Below are 19552 nucleotides of genomic sequence, written 5' to 3' on the forward strand. Positions count from 1 at the left end.
CACTGACTTTCCACACACACAATAAAGCCTTATCTTGTAAATGTATGAGTACAGTTAAAGCAAAATATAAATACATAGGTTATGTCTGACATTCTCTGCTTAAGTTTGGGTAAGTCACTTAAATGTCTGCCTCAGTAACTATAACTGTAAAATGAAGGAGTTGGACTAGGTAGGCTCAGAGATTTCTTCCAATTATAGATCTCTAGTTCTATGATCTCTCTTCTAAGAAGCAGGAGACATGCTTCACACTTAATATTCTGGAGTCCAGATTGGTTTCCGCATTGATCAGATTTCTGAAGTCTTGACTGTTTTTCTTTCCATTCTTGTAGTTATCATGTAAAAGTTTCAACTAGTTCTCATTCTGCTTGAATTGGGTCACCTGTATCTTCCTAAGAGTATCTGAATTCTTCATACTCTAAAAGAAAGTTCAAATTTTTTTTTGCCCAAAGGAAAAAATTTTTTTTAAAGATTTTATTTATTTTGAGTTTTACAATTTCCCCCCCAATCTTACTTCCCTCCCCCACCCCCCACAGAGGGCAATTTGTCAGTCTTTACATTGTTTCCATGGTATACATTGATCCAAATTGAATGTGATGAGAGAGAAATCATATCCTTAAGGAAGAAACATAAAGTATAAGAGATAGCAAGATCAGACAATAAAATATCAGGATTTTTTCCAAATTTAAGGTAACAGTCCTTGGTTTTTGTTCAAACTCTGCAGTTCTTTCTCTGGATACAGATGGTATTCTCCATTGCAGACAACCCCAAATTGTCCCTGATTGTTGCACTGATGGAGTGAGCAAGTCCATTAAGGTTGATCATTGCCCCCATGTTGCTGTTAGGGTGTACAATGTTTTTCTGGTTCTGCTCATCTCACTCAGCATCAGTTCATGCAAATCCCTCCAGGCTTCCCTGAATTCCCATCCCTCCTGGTTTCTAATAGAACAATAATGTTCCATGACATACATATACCACAGTTTGCTAAACCATTCCCCAACTGAAGGGCATTTACTTGATTTCCAATCCTTTGCCACCACAAACAGGGCTGCTATGAATATTTTTGTACAAGTGATATTTTTACCCTTTTTCATCATCTCTTCAGGGTATAGACCCAGTAAGTGGTATTGCTGGATCAAAGGGTATACACATTTTTGTTGCCCTTTGGGTGTAGTTCCAAATTTCTCTCCAGAAAGGTTGGATGAGTTCACAGCTCCACCAACAGTATAATAGTGTCCCAGATTTCCCACAACCTTTTCAACAATGATCATTATCCTTTCTAGTCATATTTGTCAGTCTGAGAGGTGTGAGGTGATACCTCAGAGAAGCTTTAATTTTCATTTCTCTAATAAGAATTGATTTAAAGCAATTTTTCACATGACTATGGATTACTTTGATCTCATTTGTAAATTGATTTTGCACATCCTTTGACCATTTGTCAATTGGGGAATGGCTTTTTTTAAAAATATGATTCAGTTCTCTGTATATTTTAGAAATGAGTCCTTTTTCAGAAATATTAGTTGTAAAGATTGTTTCTCAGTTTACTACATTTCTTTGAAAACAAAACTGTTTTAAGGATGCAATTATTCAATACTGTGCTTTTCCTTGGTGTCATGTGTTTGAATTTTTTTAAATAAAAAAGCTAAGTGGACTTCTTTATTTGGTCTAAGAAATTATATGGAAGAAAACTCTATGAGACATTGTAAACTCATTCTCATCCCTCAGTATGAAGTGACGACTCTAATATAGTTTCCAGAGAGTATGCCATCTTTTTTGAAGTAAAGAATTATACTCAATGAGTGGTTCAGACATGAAACTACAAAAATCAAATTGCTACCTCTGTTGTAGTTACTACAGGTCTTATTTTCATCCTCATTTATTTTTTCATTTGGTAATGTCAAACACTAACATACAATCTGCATGTAATCTCCTGGATCTTAAACCCAGCTATGTGAGAAGGATCTTTTCCCTCCCATTTTGGTTCTGTTAGAATGAATTATTGTTATTTAATGAATTCCATGGCATAATTCTTAGAATGCAAAAATAAAGTGATTTTTAAGTGTTTCCCCAGGAGAGGGACAGACACACAGAACTATCTACTCTATTCTCTCACTCAAAATTTTAAGGTTAGGGTTTGAGTTTTATAGTCTGTACCTAAGAAAATGAGTGAGCCCAACTGATCTTCTGGGTACTAAACCTAAAACTGTGGCTTTATTAACTCTATTCTTAAATCTAACCAATTGAGTGACATCCAGACTTATGAGATTTAAAAAAAAATCAACCAATGACATATTTCACCACCCACTGAGGATGGTCAAGAATTGTCAGTACTGAAACCCAGGATTTTTTTTTCCTTCAAGTGGTTTTCCCTTGGCTCCTGGAAAACTCAGAAAGTGAGCCTGCTTCTGCAGATAAATCTTGGACTCAGATTCTGGCAGACCATCAGAGGACTCAAACTTCTAAGGGAAGACTCTCTACTCCTCATCACAGAGACTTAGGTATTGGAAAAGTGACACCAGAGGCACACCAACTGATTTTAACTGCCATGACAGAACAAAGGATTGCAGATGGCTTTTTACATAATTAGGTTCCAATCCATTCTATATTAAGTCTCACCTGGATGCCACCAATGCAGAAGACAGAGCATAGACTCATGACCTCTGGCTCCGAGCAGGTGGTAGAGAAGGCAGGGAGAGAACAGTATCCAGGGCTTCCTGCTGCTTTTTAGGGATCTGGAAGTTCCATCAGAATGACAGATTTAAAGAAGTAAAATAGTTTACAAATGATACTTAAGGTATAAAATGGGGATGGGAAAGTAATGATAGGAAGAACTGTGACTTCTTGGTTTCTTAAAATAAGGATAGCTCTAGATAAAATGCTGTGATTCTTGATTTTTTGAGGTATCACAGGTAACTTCAAAAAAAGTGAAATGCTTATGTACAATGGCTCCCTAAGATATTTTACTTTCTCTTTTTTTTTTGGCAAGGCAATGGGGTTAAGTAACTTGCCCAAGGTCACACAGCTAGATAATTATTAAGTATCAAATTTGAACTCAGGTCCTCCTGACTCCAAGGCTGGTACTCTATCCACTATGCCACCTAGCTGCCCCCATATTTCACTTTCAAAGAGTTATTCCCTCTTCAGAAAAAGTCAAGTTAATCTAGAAATCATTAGTGTGTGCATATAAAACCAAGAAATGCATTTTTATCATGTTATCCTTAGAAATCAGTGGCAAACTGTGTTATACCAGCAAACTTTTGGAATAGGTGTATGAAAATATTACTGAACTACCTAAAATTGGGATGAACAGATTTGCCTTCTCTGGGAAGTTTCACAAAAATGTGACTATGCAATCTTATCTTACAATCAAACAAAATATGGAAGAAAAGATACTAAAGATGTATTGAAAGTCTATTTTCTAGTAGCAGTGTTAACCATTTATGTGTTGTGGTCACCATTTTTCAAGCATTGAAGGTCAGTCTAAAATCAGCAAATTAATAAATAAATTGTGTTCTTTTGAGCCATTTGTGTATTTTACCTGATGCCATTGCCTTCATTAAGGGCTATTTCACATTAGGATAGTGTTTGTTGAGCTTAGGATAGCAAAGAATTGTAATATATATTGGGAGCTCTGCACACTTCCTTCTTAACTATTCTTGTCATAATCCATAATAGGCCTCTGGAACACTTGTTTTGAACCAGAGGAAAGCAATGACTGGATGAACAGTTGATGGACTCATAACTCCAACAGTCATCTAAGGAGGGGAAAGTAATAAGACAAAAGAATTAAAAACATGAGTTTTGTGTAGCAAGAAAGTTCAGCTAAAGAGGGAAAATGAAATATCTTGTTAGCAGAGCAAGGTAGAATATTGTCATGACTTTAACCTAGATTGGTGGATCTCAATAGGCAGAATAAAGCCATGACATTAACCTGGATTAGTCAATCTGGATAGGCAGGTAAAGTATGGAGCCAACTAGTCAATCAGGGAACAGTGGAATTACAAACCAGAGACAAGGACCGAAATGAAGCCAACTAGAGCCTGACAAATAGATAGCAATTCAGGTGCACTACCCACTGGTGACTTGTAGATTTAGGTACTCTTTAAAAATGTCTTTCATGTGCTCCTTGGCCTCATTGAACCCAAGACCTGACAGTTCCCCTGCAAAATCAAGCAAAATCCTTCATTAAAGGTCATTTGGTGAATTGATTCTCAGCTCATTCTTGAGATTTTTAAGAGCACAATCAATCCTCATCCTATCTATCCAATCCCACTAGTATATAACTACTACTCCAGTTAGACTGGATGGATGAGTTTATTTGTCAAACTCTTGTTGAAACCTAAACATCTCCAGTGGTTTCCAGGATACTGTAGAAAGTATCTAGCAACCAGCTCTATTCAAAGTTTTTAGACTGAGAATTTCAAAATGTTTAGTAACCATTTGCTCATTCATCCATGGAATTGAACAATTCACCAGTCTCAAATAAAGTCATCTTGGTCCATAAGATAAAACTCATTTCATGCTCATTTCTACCTCTTCGCTTTTACTTATATTTTTTTCCCCCTTGTCTGAAATTTCCTCCACATATCAAATTCTATTCATCTACTGTGTCACAGAAAAAGTCTGGCTTCTTCTATGAAGTCTCTCCAATATAATCTTACCCACTTTTCCTGAAGACCAGAATGGATTCAGGGATTTTTTGTAATCAATCATGACTGCAAAATAATCATAAGGACCACAAAATATAATGATAATGGCATATGTTGAAGACTATATGTGTCTATGTTCCTGCTGCCTTCTAAATTCTTAGAGTATTCATAGTAAATACCACATAATATAACATTAAATTATATTGCCATTTACTGTGGGTTTTATGTTTAAGAGTTTAAGTCTTCTCTTGCCAGCTAGATTATAAACTCTTTATGACTTTTGCTTCTAGAGTCTAACAGATATCTAGCACAAAACTGAGCCCATGATAGATACTCAATAAGTACTTGTTGGTTGGTTAGTCCTAAATACCCTTTTGTTGGGCTGAACAGCAGCATAAAGCAAAAATTAAATTGAGAAAAGTCAACATAACATAATCTCATTTACCATTGTTGATTGGTGTTGGATTGGGAAGTCTTTTTTGGCTTATACCTCTTACCCTCAAGCATCATAAGTATTCATTAAATGTGTCCTGGTTAAAAATCACTCTCCTAAACACGGATAATACAAGCATAAAAAGTGACAGCCTCGGTGCAGCTAGGTGGCACAGTGGATAGATCACTGGCCCTGGAGTCAGGAGTACCTGAGTTCAAATCTGGCCTCAGACAAGCCATTGAACCCCATTTGCCTTGCAAAAGCCTTTAAAAAAGTGACAGTCTTCGCCTTTTAGGAATTTACATTCAATTGAGGTATTGACACACACACACACACACACACACACACACACACACACACACACACACACACACCCAGAAATAGGAATGATAAAAGTGTGAGGGGAAAAAGTACTCTAGGAAACCCTTAGGCATTGTTTATATGATAAATATCATATCAACTTCAAGGATACCACAAGATGGCTAAGTCACCATCTTAGAAAATTAGCACGATATACTGTGCATGATGATAGCCATTCATGTGATTCAGACAGGTAAACTTGTTGAGAGGACTGACCAAGTTAAACCATACTTGTATTTGCCTCAGAGAATTTATTCAAATAGGCAATTATTCAGAACCTAAGAGATTTATGAGGGATCGAGACAAACATAATCTGTATGGTTGTGTGTGTGTGTGTGTGTGTGTGTGTGTGTGTGGTGTTTTTGGTATTGGTCCTCATTCTTGAAGAGGACCATGACATCGGGAAGATAGTGTCATGACTTGCAAGTGATTTGGATTTGAGTGAGGGAGGGCTGTGCAAAGTCACCAGCCTCACTCTTTCCTTTGGAACCACCTGGGTCCAGTGGCAAGATCAGAAAGACTGATGTGAATGAGGCATGTCCTAACTCTCACCTTCTGTAAATGACTAACAGAAGGGAGGCATTAACACAAAAACAGCGGACTTGAAAGCTACAGTTAGTAATATGATGAAATTGTCTAGTGCCAAACCAGCTTCTGGGGTTGTCACATGGCCTCAGAGAAGCAGCTTCCAAAATGGGTTGAAACCACAATATTGATATAATGGGCTCTTTGCCAACACTGAATGTGAGCCCAGGCAGGCTGGATAAAAGATTCCAGTTGTTACATTAACAGCAAGGTATTGTATAAAGCCCCAAGAGCACACTTTTGAAGCCAACATTAGGCAGCTATTGGATTGGGTGAGGGAGGAGGAGGAAGAAGGAAAACTGCAGAAACAGCAGCAGCAGCAATAACAGCTAGAGAAACAACAAACCCTTACCTGCTTTAGAGGCTGAGACAGAATTGACTTTTAATTCTTTTTGGGTTGTGATTTGATCTGCAATATACCTGAAGCTTGGGCAGCTAGGTGGCATAGTGGACGGAGAACCCGGAAGATTCATCTGCCTGAGTTCAAATCTGACCTCAGAGTTGTGTGACTCCGGGAAAGTCACTTAATCTTGTTTGCCTCAGTTTCTTCATCTTATAGATCAGCTAGAGAAGGAAATGACAAACCATCCCAATATTTCTGCCAAAAAAAGCCCCAAATGGGGTCATGTAGTGTTGGACACAACTGAACCTACATCATAATAACTTGTGTTAACACAGCTTATTCTGTGTCCTGTTAATAGAATTCTGGGTTATTATAGTAACCTGATAGGGCACAAAAGTAAATGAAAGTAAGTTGTTAAAGAGCTTTTCCATGAGCTGAAACTTCTCTGTGGACAGAACAGCTGGGACCTAAATGCATTAGATGGACCCAAGGGTCCTTAGTTTAAATTGGCCTCTTATTGGGAAAGTCAGAGACTAGCACTGTTACCCCCTAGTCAGAGTGAGGAGGTCCTAGGTTCACTGGCATTCATTATCTTGTCCATGGACCCATGTGATGATAGCACTGCAGATTTAATAAGAGGTTAGTGATATCCAGAAACATGAGCAATTTATCCTGACAGTTAAAGACTACACATAAATATGCATGCCAATGGAAGGGAAGAATAGATTCATTACAATATTCCTAAATAACTTCTTTTTTGACTTCTGAAAACATTCTTTGGCATGTCTTCACTTTCCCCTGTAGATTAATTTCTTGATTATGCATTTCTTAGGCTAATATTAAAACAATTTGTGTTCCTTTAGTTCATGCTGTTAGCCAGTGGAGGTGACTCAAAGGGCACTGGATGTCAGAGAACATTCATGCTGGGATTAAAAACTGGCCATGAATAAGCTAAAAAATAGATTGTCAACACATAGGCCAAATAAGTTAATTGATTTTTAGAAATGATCAATGACAAAAAGTCATATGTAGGCACTCATCTGAGATATGTGTGACATCTTTCCACCTTTGGAAGTATGCACATTTTATCTCATTGTGCAAACTTGGCAAAATTGATATAGGATAGCATAACTACATACTAAATAGTCCTATTATGTTACATTGGATAATTTGTAATTTTGGAACTGTTGTGATGAGAACTGTTTTAGTTAATTTCTTTCTTGAAGTTGTGTTTATTCCATGGAATTTAAAACTCAACAAGTGAAAGGAATAGGAAAATGTAGGAACATTCAAAACTCAACATATTTCATAGAAGCTTTGGGCCATAAATAGAAAATAGAATATTGACTAAAAATTGATCAAACATCTTGGTTTATTTTTCTACTCAGATTTAGTGATATTGCTAGTCAAGTCACACAAATTTTCTATTCCTTATCCTATTTTTTAAATTTATTTTTTGAATTTTACAATGTTTCCCCTAATCTCACTTCCCTCCCCACCCCCACAGAAAGCGGTCTGATAGTCTTTACATTATTTCCATGCTATACATTGATCAAAATTGAATGTGTTGAGAGAGAAATCATATCGTTAAGGAAGAAACATAATGTATAAGAGATTGCAAAATTACATAATAAGATAGTGGTTTTTTTTCTAAATTAAAGGTAATAGTCTTTGGTCTTTGTTCAAACTCCACAATTCTTTCTCTGGATACAGATAGTATTCACCATCCTAGATATCCCCAAATTGTCCCTGATTGTTGCATTGTTGTTTTAATTTGCATTTCTCTAATCAATAATGATTTGGAACATTTTTCATATGATTATGTATAGCTTTAATTTCTTCATTTGAAAACTATCTATTCATATTCTTTTACCATTTATCAATTGGGGAATGACTTATAAACTTTTAAATTTGATGCAGCTCTTTATATATTTTAGAAATGAGACCTTTATCCAAATTCATAACAGTGAAAATTCTGCATTCCTTCTAATTTTGGTAGCATTGATTTTATTAGTGAAAAAAACCTTTTTAATTTAATATAATCAAAATAATTCATTTTGCATTTTATAATGTATTTAATGTATTTTATTCCTATTCCATGATCTATTACTCTATTTCTTAACCAGTCCCAGGCAATTTTGATGACTGCCATTTTGTAGTATAGATTTAGATCTAGTAGAGCTTGGCTACTTTCCCTTTGCATTTTTTTTTATCAGTTCCCTTGCTATTCTTGACCTGTTCTTGCTCCAGATGAATTTTGTTACTATTTTTTTTCCTAGCTTGGTAAAGCAGTTATTTGGTAGTTTGATTGGTATGGCACTGAATCAGCAATTAAATTGGATATAATTGTCATTTTTATTATATTAGCTTGATCTAACCATGAGCAATTAACACTTTTCCAGTTATTTAGATCTGACTTTATTTGGGTGAGAAGTGCTTTAAAATTGTGTTCATACAGTTTCTGGATTTATCTTGGGAGGTAGATTCCCAAATATTTAGTGTTTTCTATAGTTACTTTAAATAGAATTTCTCTTTCTATCTTGTGCTCTTGGGCTTTGTTGTTCATATAGGGAAATGCTGATGATTTATGTGGGTTTATTTTATATCTTGCTACTTTTCTGAATTTGTTAATTGTTTCAAGGAGTTTTTTAGATGATTTTCTAAGGTTCTCTAGTATACCATCATATCATCAGCAAAGAATGAAAGCTTTGCTTCCTCATTACCAATTATGATTTCTTCAATTTCTTTTTGTTCTCTTATTTCAATAGCTAGCATATCTAATACTATATTGAATAGTAATGGGGATAATGGGCATACTTATTTCACCCTTGATTTTATTGGAAATGCTTTAAGTTTATTCTCATTACATGTAATATTTGTTGATAGTTTTTAGATACTATTTATTTTTTAAAGGAAAACTCCATTTATTCCTAAACTTTCTAGCATTTTAATAGGAATGGATATTGTATTTTATCAAAGGCTTTTCCAGCATCAATTGAGAAAATCATCTGATTTCTGTTGGTTTTACTATTGATATGTTCAATTATGTTGAGTGTTTTCCTAGTATTGAACCATCCCTGTCTACCTGGCATAAATCCTACCTGATCATGGTATATAAACCTTGTAATAACTTGCTATAGTCTCAGTGCTAAAATTTTATTTAATATTTTTTAAATCAATATTCATTAGGGAGATTGGTGTATATTTTTTGTCTGTTTTGTTTCTTCCTGGTTTAAGTATCAGAACCATATTGGTGTCATAAAAGGAGTTTGGCTGACTACTCCTATTTTTTAAAAGAAGTCTATATGTAGAATAGGAATTAATTGATCCTTAAATGTTTGGTAGAATTCACTTGTAAATTCATCTGGACCTGGGGACTTTTTCTTAGGGAGTTTATTGATGGTTTTTTCAATGAGATGCAGACTTTCACTGCACACTAAGTAATAGGATTTTGGTCAAATTCTGATCATATACTTACTTTCTAGATATAAATTTGCAGCCAGCTGGAAGGATGCCTAGGCTCAATGACTGGACAGCCACCTTCCCCTTAGTCTGAGCTTCTTGTCCTGAGCTTCAGGCATAGGATTGGGTCTCTGAGTTATATCTGGGTTCCAATTCAGAGTCAGTGTTTTAGACCTGTAGACTTCTGTATTTTCTGGAAACTCAACTATTCTCTGCTCTGGTACAAAACTACAGGTCCCCTGTCACCCACTCCCATCCTTTTTCTTACTTCAGGATGAAAAGAACATATCTGTTGGCTTGCTTGTGTGAAGACACAATGCACTCAGGATCACTTCTCATCCTGATATAGAACTGCAGGCTCCAGACCAGTCCCTATTTTGCAAGCTTTCCAGGATGAACATCCTCCCCAGAGCCCCAGATCTCTGGCTAGCCAGGAAAATGACTCACTCTGATTTCTGTTTGGATTTCCTAATTTCTATCCCATCTGCTACCTTCATATCTTTGTTGAAGCACTAATTTGTAAGTCTAAGAGCTTCATTATACAAATAGTCCAAGGATGTGAATAAAGTGGTTATCAAAGGAAAAAAATTCAAGCTATCAACAGTCACATGAAAAACAAGCTCTAAATAGAAAATAATTAGAAAAATACAAATGAAAGCAACTCTCAGATTCTACAAACACATTAATGTACCATTTATGGAGGCAAAATTTGTTTTAGCTATTCTGGAAAGCAATTAGGAACAATATCCCACCAAATGATTAAACTGTGTACACCTTTTGATACCACTATCAGACCTACACTCCAAAGAGATCCAAGAGAGAGGAAAATGACTGAGAAGTACAAATGTATTTAAAACAGCTCCTTTGGTAGTAGAATTGGGCAAAGAATTGGGGATGACTGAACAGATTATAGTGCTCTATGTGAATGAAATGAAATATCACTGAGTCATAAAAATGATGAAAGCATGATTTCAGAGAAGATTTGTAAGAACTGATGCACAGTAAAGTGATTTGGCCAGGAATACAGTAGCAAAAACATTATAAAGACATAAAAAGACTTTGAAACTGATCACTGCAGTGACTAAGCAGGATTTCAGAGGATTGATGGCAAAGGTTTCTATCTACTAGAGGGGAGGAACTTGAGATGCAGAATGAGGCATATATAATGACATATCTATGATCTCTCTCTCTCTCTCTCTCTCTATATATATATATATATATATACATATATGGATATGGATAATGTGGAGATTTGTTTTGCTTGACTCTGAATATTTGTAATGGGAGTTCTGCTTTTCTTTTTCTTTCCAATTGTTGAGGGTTAGATGAGAGGGAAGGAAAATAAATGCCTTTTAATGGAATAAAACAATATTAAAAAAAACAAAAGCTAAAAGATTCCTTGAAGACACAATAACATTCATCTTTTTCAAAAGTTCTATGTGGAGATGGCCTGGATACTAATTAACATATGTTAAGAAAATTCATTTTGCTATTGAAAATATCTTAATTCTGATTTAGAATATTATTATGTGCAGTAGAATAATAATAGCTGAAATGTACATGGTGATTTTTTGGGTTTGTAAAGAATACATAAAAATTATAATCTTATAAGGCAGTTGCTATCATTAGTTCAATTGTACAGAAGAGGAAACTGAGGCTCAATGTGTTTAAATGACTTGTTCCTGGCCACATAATCAGTATTAATCTGAGGCAAGATTAGTATTCAGATTTTCCAAACCACAAGTCAACCATACAATAAACTATGCCATGATGTCCCAATAAATTATCATCAAATCAAATATATATCTGAATAAATAACTAAAATCTTCAGTTTGAACCCACATTGTATAAGTACAGATTCTTATTTGCTATAGCAAAATGTTTCAGAACAAGTTTATGCTTACTTTGATTTCCAAGTCCCTGAATGCCACAGGAAACCAAGTCTCTTAAGAGTAGGACCACTAATCTATGTTCTTTATCTCTATCTTTTGTTTTCTTTTCTATCCATCTTTCCCTTTCTTTGCTTTTCCTGTTGTTCTTAACCCACCCTGGTGCCTGAGGCCTATAGGTGCTCCTTTAATATCTTTCAGAACAAAAGAAGTTGATCTACCTTATTCTAGAGTCCTGAGAGACAGTGTAAGGTCTCAAAGTCCAGTCTCTCAGGTAAACAACAAACAACATTTCTGTATCTTACCAGTCCCAGATATACTTGCAATATATGTGGCAAGGGTCATTTGGACAAAAGTTGTATCTGATAACAAAGAAGGAGACAGAAGATATTCAGTTCCCTTTCCTCATCCTCTCCCTTTTAAGCTTTATATTAATAATTGTCAAGGAAAGAAGGAATGGATGTGTTACATTTTTAAATATCTTTTAAAAAGAACTGACATCCTTTTTTATAGTCCATTTCTGAGTTATTTCATTAATTTCCATTTTTAAAGTTATTATATAAGGCTAGATAATGAATAGCCAACAGAAGTCCCGCCCAAAGTATCTTTCTGAAGAGCTAAGAACTTCACTAAGGTTTTTGTATTTGTTTTGCTTTATTTTGTTTGCAAAGTTTTAAAAGGTCAAGAGAGAAGTACATGATGGGCATTATTAAGCTACAACACAATACAAATTCGGCATTGCACAGAGCCCATTTAAAGATTGTCCTCAGAGAATGTATGACCAGAAAGAAATTAGAACTGGTCTCCTACTGAGAGCAGGCAGATAACCTATAGCTATCTCCTGTGCTCCACTGAATCCATGCATTGAAAAGAGAGTAAGAAGAAAGACCCAAGACATTGATGGGATTCCTTCTAGTGCCTCACCACATTTTCTACCTTCTCACTCCTTATATACAGCTAAGTGATGCTAGAAGATATTACACAATTGAGCTGATTAGATTCGCTATAAATTTGTTATCTAATCTAGGCTTGGCTTTCATCTCAACAAATCAATGTAACTCCTTAACTGATTCTAGATCTTACTCCTCACAGAGGCCATTCCAAACATCTTTGTGGTCCCAGAGGCATTTAGACAACAGGGTACCAAAGTTAGTAAGAGTGCTGGACCTGGAGGCAAGGAGGACCTGAGTTGAAATCCTGCCTCAGGTGCTTACTAGATGACCCTGAGCAAGTTTCTTAAATTTCCTTTGCCTCAATTTCTTCAACTTTAATATGAGGATAATAACAGCACCTCCCTCTCAGGGTTGTGGTGAGGATCAAATGAAATAATAGTTGTAAAAGTGCTTAATATAGTATCCAGTGTACAGCAGGGGTTTTGAGAACTTAATCCCACTGTGTTTGTAAGGTCTTGTAAGGTCTCCTCTCTATGAGGTAGAGATTTTTGAGGCAAGTACTCTCTTACTCTCTCATTCATCCTAGCTATCCTGAGTTATTCCTTTTTTTTAGCTGGGATATTTAATAACTCTCTAGGCAACAGGGTACAGTAGAAAGAAACTACATTTGGAGTAGTTCTTCTTGCTTTGGAGAGGGCTCAACTGTTTCTCCATTGAAAAAAACCCCAACTGCCAATCCCCAGGACATGGACATATCAGCCAAATGGAATTTCGAAAGTGCAAGACTCTTATTCATTCTAAAAAAGGAACTATTTTTCTGTCTCTCTTTAAATATGTCCCCTAGTTCCCTGAAATACAGATTTCCCCTTACTTAATTCATTACTTATTATTTCATATCATCTCCCTCTCCCTCTTCATTCATGATATTTTCCCTTTCTCTACCTCCTCTATCCACTGACCAATTCCTCTATATTGGATACATCTTTCCTTTCTCTTTTTTTTGCATCACATTTTTATTTATTTTAGTAAATGTTTTCCCCATTACATTTTTAAAAAATGATCCAAATATTATTCCTCAATTACATGCAAAGATGGCTCTCAACATTCTTCTTTTTGCAAGCTTTTGAGTACTATACTTTAGTGTTCTTCCCTTAAGGATGCTATTTGTACTTATTCAGTATATTATCCTGATTCATGGCAAAAAAGAGTCTCAAAATATTAAAATCTTGTTTTAAATGGATCTGTGATATGGGAGGGTCAGTAGAAAGAATATTGGATTTAAGATCTGAGGTTCTTGGTCCAAATTACAGTTTTTCTATTTACTCCCTAGGTGATTGTAGGCAAGTCATCTAACTTTCGTTTCAGTTTCTCGTGAGTTGAACCAAGATGAAACCTAAGGTTCTATATCATCAGTAGGACATAGATCTAAAGATGCAGCTTAAAACCCTTTCATACACACCTGAATTGTATGACTTGTGCCCAAATCCTCTTATAAGTTGTTACAAGGCAATTTACCTAATATTCTGGCAATCTTCCTCCCTTTTTCCTGACCTCTCAGTTCTAGGGGAGCATCATCCTGCTGTCCAGTAGATATCTTTTGTTTTCCCCATTCCTATTATTTTTTGATTTGACATTTCTTGGGTTATAATGTTTCTTACCATTTTAGTAAAGCAAATCAGTGTCTTTATTCTACATCCCCAGGGGATGAGGGGGTGGTATTTCCCCATACACCACTCTTCTTCCTTTGTAAAATAATTACTTCTCCAAAAGAGAGTTTCTAGGAAGAGCTAGATTTTGTTTATTGGGAAGTGATTTCCTGTGTTTTAGAATCTATTTTCTAACTTTATTTCCACACCAAATTACCTTTTTGCAGTCATTGTTTCACTTCTCTGGCACTGAATGTTGGGGATCATCCATTTTCCTTTTTTGGTTTCTGTGATATTTCATTCCTGGTTCTCTTCCTTAGTCACTGACTGTTCTTTCTCAACATACTGGTTTTCTCAGATGACTCTTCTTTTCTGATCCATAAGTAAGTGTATCCAAAACCTTTGCCCTTCCTCTTCCTCCTTTCTCTGTTATGTTCTCTTGAGAGGCAGTATCCTCTTAGGGATTCCAGAATTACCTATACAGATGACTTCTAATTCTTCAACTCTGACCTGCTTCCAGAGTTCTAGTCTCAACTGCCTGCTAGGTTTCATGAGACTATATTTTGCAAGTACCCCCAAATCAATGTGTCCATAATTGAACTCATCAGCTTCTATAAGAAACCTGTCCTCTTCCTTTGAACTTCTTTCTTCTGTTTAGAGGACCAGCATTCTTTCATTGACACAGGCCTGAAATTTCTGGAATTCTTTGCCCTAAACCACAGTGTCTAATTATTTGCCAAGTCTGACTGATTCACCCCAACAATATCTTTCCTGTCCCTTTGTCTGAATTATTATAATAAAAGATTCTTAATAGGTCTTGCTTCAAGTCATTCCATTCACTCCCCTAATTTCCTTGGAAAGACACCAATGTAAGTTTTTTCTAAAAATTATTTAGAAAAAATGTTTCCAAGAAAAACTCTGTTTAAAGAGACATGGACACCACTCCTACTGAATTTCCCATAAATATATAAAGTAGAGAGGGGCAAAGGATCCCAATAAAAGAAATGTTTGCTACTATAATAAGCAAAACAACAGCTACTCCAAACCATAGAACTCCAAATACCCCCTTTCCAAACAGCCAACTTCATTGCTTTTTTGGAATAAGATGGTAGGTTTTCATTTGGTGATTGTTTATTGTTGGTGGTAGTGAGGGACAGAAGAGAGATGAAAGAACAAGCAAGTTTCTATTCAGCAGATCTAGGCACTTTAAAAGGTAGATTAGAATTTCTTGTTTCCCATTTACTTCACTGTGATTTCTCTTTGGACTCAGGGAGGCAATAGTCTCCCAAGCAATCTAGGTCTAGAATTTGGGAAATGGGGATGTGTTTGTTAGGTGTTCAAGGCAGGGGAGATCTATTTAACCAGATGAGGTAAAGGTATTGGGCAGAATAGTAGGGATGGGACCAAATATCATGTAAGGATCAGATTAGACTAGGGATTTCTTCATTCCCTCCTCTAAATAAATTCCTGAGAGAAGTAGCTGGTTCTCATTGTTAAGACAGAAGTGAACTGGAGAGGGAGAGGGGAGCTCTGTCAGAGAAGGGGAAGCTTTGATTCTTCTCTTGGTTTCCACTTTGAACCTGTCTGTCCTGGAAGGTTATGATAAGAGATGCTGTGATCTCTGGTCAGCATTTCTTAGGGAAGGATAGCATTTCAGTTTTGCCCTTACCAGGTATTCCCTGTTGCTGGTCCAACTCTTAGATATCTGTTTTCAAGCTCTATCCTACAGCTCCTTTATCAAAGTCTGGTTTCTCAGAATAGTTGTTTAGTTCCTTTCCTATTTTGTGATTCTTTTTCAGGTACTTCTCCATTGCTTTGTGGGTATTCTCTGCCTGCTTGTGGACTACCTCTCTGATGTCCAACAGACTGGCCAGATGGTCCAGCAGTAGTATCATGTGATTGATGAGGAAGGTCAGGAGAAGAAAGAAGCTGCTGATATGGGCTTATAAGATTATACTTTCTAGGTCTCCAGTATACCTGGGTGCCCTGATCTCTCTTGAAAGGAGTTCACAAAATGCAGCACCTGAATAAGGACGAGGACCATGAGAATGGTATGTCCTTGGAGCACTGTCATTTCCACCAGGTGGTACCTGAAGATCTAACTGTTAGCAGAAGTATAAAGAATGTAGAGAATCAGAGAAAAGAGCACATTGGTGATTCTTTTCACTGACTGCTGGACTGTCTTACTGCTGGAGATTCATTCTCACAAGGGGTCCAATTGCTGGTTTCACTATCTCCTCTTTGCAAATTTCTGCCCCAAATTCAGAGAGCTCCCACTTTAAGACCAATCCTGTTCTTTCTCCAGGGTCCCACCAGCCTCTGTAACTCCATTCCCAAAGGCCTCAAACCCTCCACCCTGCACTAGGCCTAGTGAAAGGGGCTGTCAGGAAGGTAGACCTTGGAATTTAAATAGGTAACTTTCAAGGATAAAGTTTCTATAACAGTCTTTTTGTTCCTTCTGTTAATGTTCCAAATTCTCCTCCTTCTCTTCCTCTTCTACCCATTGAGAGGCCAATTTTAAGTGTGTATATTATCAGGATAGACTTTTTATGAATCAACTAACTAATCAATAAACATTTATTAAATGCATTCAGATACAAAATGAAGCAAAAAACAGCCCTTGCCCTCAAGGAGTTTACAATGTAAAAAAAATATTAATTTCTTTCTTCTTCTTCTTCCTTCCCTTTTCCCTTTCCTCCCTTTTCCCTTTCCTCCCTTTCTTCCTTTCTCTTTCTTTCCTTTTCTTCATTTTCTTTTTCTCCTTCCTTCCTTCCTTCCTTCCTTCCTCTCTTCCTCCCTCCCTTCCTCTCCCTTCCTTTTTTGTTTCTTTTTTTGTTCTCCTTTTCCTCCTTCTCCTCTTCCTTTTTTTTCTTTTTCTATTTTAAAATATCTCTAAAGACTTACCCTTAGTTTTAACAAAGATAGACTAATGTTTTCTTGTCTGTTCTCTGACACTTCTCTGGAGAGGAAGGGGAACTGTTTTACCCTCTGAGACCATGGCTGACTACAGTACGGATCCAAGTTCCTTTTTTGCTTTTGAATGTCGACCTTTACAAAGTGACCACAACTGGTGTCATTATGGAAATTGCATCTGCTTAATTGTACTGATTGAGTCAATATATTTCTGCTTCTGTGAACCTTGTTCCTTATGGTACAGGATTATTCCATTATATTTATTTATAAGTAGTAGTAGTAGCAGCAGCAGCAGCAGTAGTAGTAGCTAACATCTATACAGTTCTTTAAAGGTTTGTAAAGGATTTTACATAGATTATCTCCTTTCATTTGCCAATATCTTCAGAAATTTAAAAGACTGCCACAATAATTTTGTATATATGGGAACTTTCTTTGGTCTTTGATTATATATATATATATATATATATATATATATATATATATATATGCAGACAAACACACATTCAATAGTATTTTGCTGAGTCAAAGGGTAAATAAATTGATAACTTTTCTAGCATATTTCCAAAGTGTTGTCCAGATTGGGACTAACTATGGTTCTCCTGAAAACATATCCAGCACTTAACATTTTTTGTTAGCTTCTGGTGTGAAGTAAAAGCTTAGAGTTGTTATAATTTGCATTTCTCTTAGTATTGACATAACTTTTCTGAGGACAGGTGATAGAGGGGATAGATTTTTCTGACTTGGAGTCAGAAAGATCTGAGTTCAAATTTTTCCTAAGTTAATAATTATCTGTATGACCTTGGGAAAGTTGTTTTATTTTTCTTAGTCTTAGTTTATTAACTGTAGATCCAGGATTTTGTTCATGCAAAAGGTTTTTCTTTCATGTAATTAAAATATTCATGGTGTCTTTTGTGATTCTCTGTCACCTATTTAACTCAGATTCTTATCTTTAGTCTCTAAGGGGAAAAGGGATTTCCTGAGATGAGAAAAGATCTTTCAGATTTTCTTTTGTTGCTCAAGATATTGTGCTGATTTCATTAAGTCTCAGAACACACAAAGGAGTTGGCCCAATGATTCACAAAAGAAAAACTAGGCAGATACAACACATGACTTGATCCAAGACCAGAACAAGTGGAGGAGAGCACCCTACACTGTCTCTGGGAAATTGCAAAAGTCTTTTATTTACCCTGACTCAGAGTCAATATTCTTCATCTATGGAACAATACAGTTTCTGAAGATTTAGAATTGAGTTTTATCTCAAGAGCAGTAGAAAAGAATGTGTGGTGGTTAAGTTAGCTGTAATACATTATAAACAAGAAATTAAAAGAAGTAATATGCAGTATATCACTCAACAAATGATGATGGAAAAAGAAAATGGTTTGGACCCATGGCAAGAATAAAGGACAGATAACCAATGAACAGAAATGCTCCTTGGGCATCTTCAAGATGTTAGGAAAACTCAATATTGGGCAGACTTTTTAATGATAGGACACTGTCAATAATCATTTGTATTGTTGTTTTTTGAAAAAAAAATAATAATCTCACATTTCTCCAAAGTGGCAACTCTAGAAATCTATGCCTTGATTCAACTTTTACATTTGTCAGGCTCTTTTATCCATTGACTTGAATATTCTTGTTTTGCCCTTTATCTCTAGTCTGCAGGATTTTTCTATTCTTCAAACAGACTTTATGGTGGCATCATCATCTTGAGACTTTACCCCACACAGGATGGTTTTGTTTTCATTTAAAAGATGTTGAAGCTATCCTTAAAAGATTCCTGGCTGCCTGTTGTATAGAATACAGGCTTCTGACTTTGAATCAATACCAGAAGTCATGCTCACTCAATTGACATTAGGATATGTTGGAATAATTTTAATGGGCTAGGGACCATTGATTGTTGAATTTTTATTGAAAGCATATACCTTGTAAATTGACAAATGCTATAAATCAAGACTTGGCTTATTGTTTTGTTGATATTTAAATTTAAGGAAATGATGGAGAAAATTGAATAATTTGTATTTAATTTAAAAGTGTATCAATCCTTGGAGAATCAATTAAATACTCACCAGTATATCTTTGACAAATTATTATGGTATTTTCAGTTTACTGATCTTTTTTCCTTTTGTTGAGGTGATCTGGGTTAAATGACTTGCCCAGGGTCATATGACTGATGTCAAATATCTGAGGTCGAATTTGAATTCAGATCTTTCTGGTGCTTTCTCCACTGTGCCACCACCTAGCAGTCCAAAGAAACTTGTTAGTATACTTCTGACATAATTAAATAAAATGCCTTTAGTTACTGCTAGGGAGTTATGAGTATCTCATTTTGTTCCAATAGTGAACCATCAGTGTGCTAGCCTGTCCTCCAATATGGCCCTTACT

The sequence above is a fragment of the Macrotis lagotis genome, chromosome 7 (assembly GCF_037893015.1).
Source record: "Macrotis lagotis isolate mMagLag1 chromosome 7, bilby.v1.9.chrom.fasta, whole genome shotgun sequence".
In the NCBI taxonomy this organism is placed as follows: Eukaryota; Metazoa; Chordata; class Mammalia; order Peramelemorphia; family Peramelidae; genus Macrotis; species Macrotis lagotis.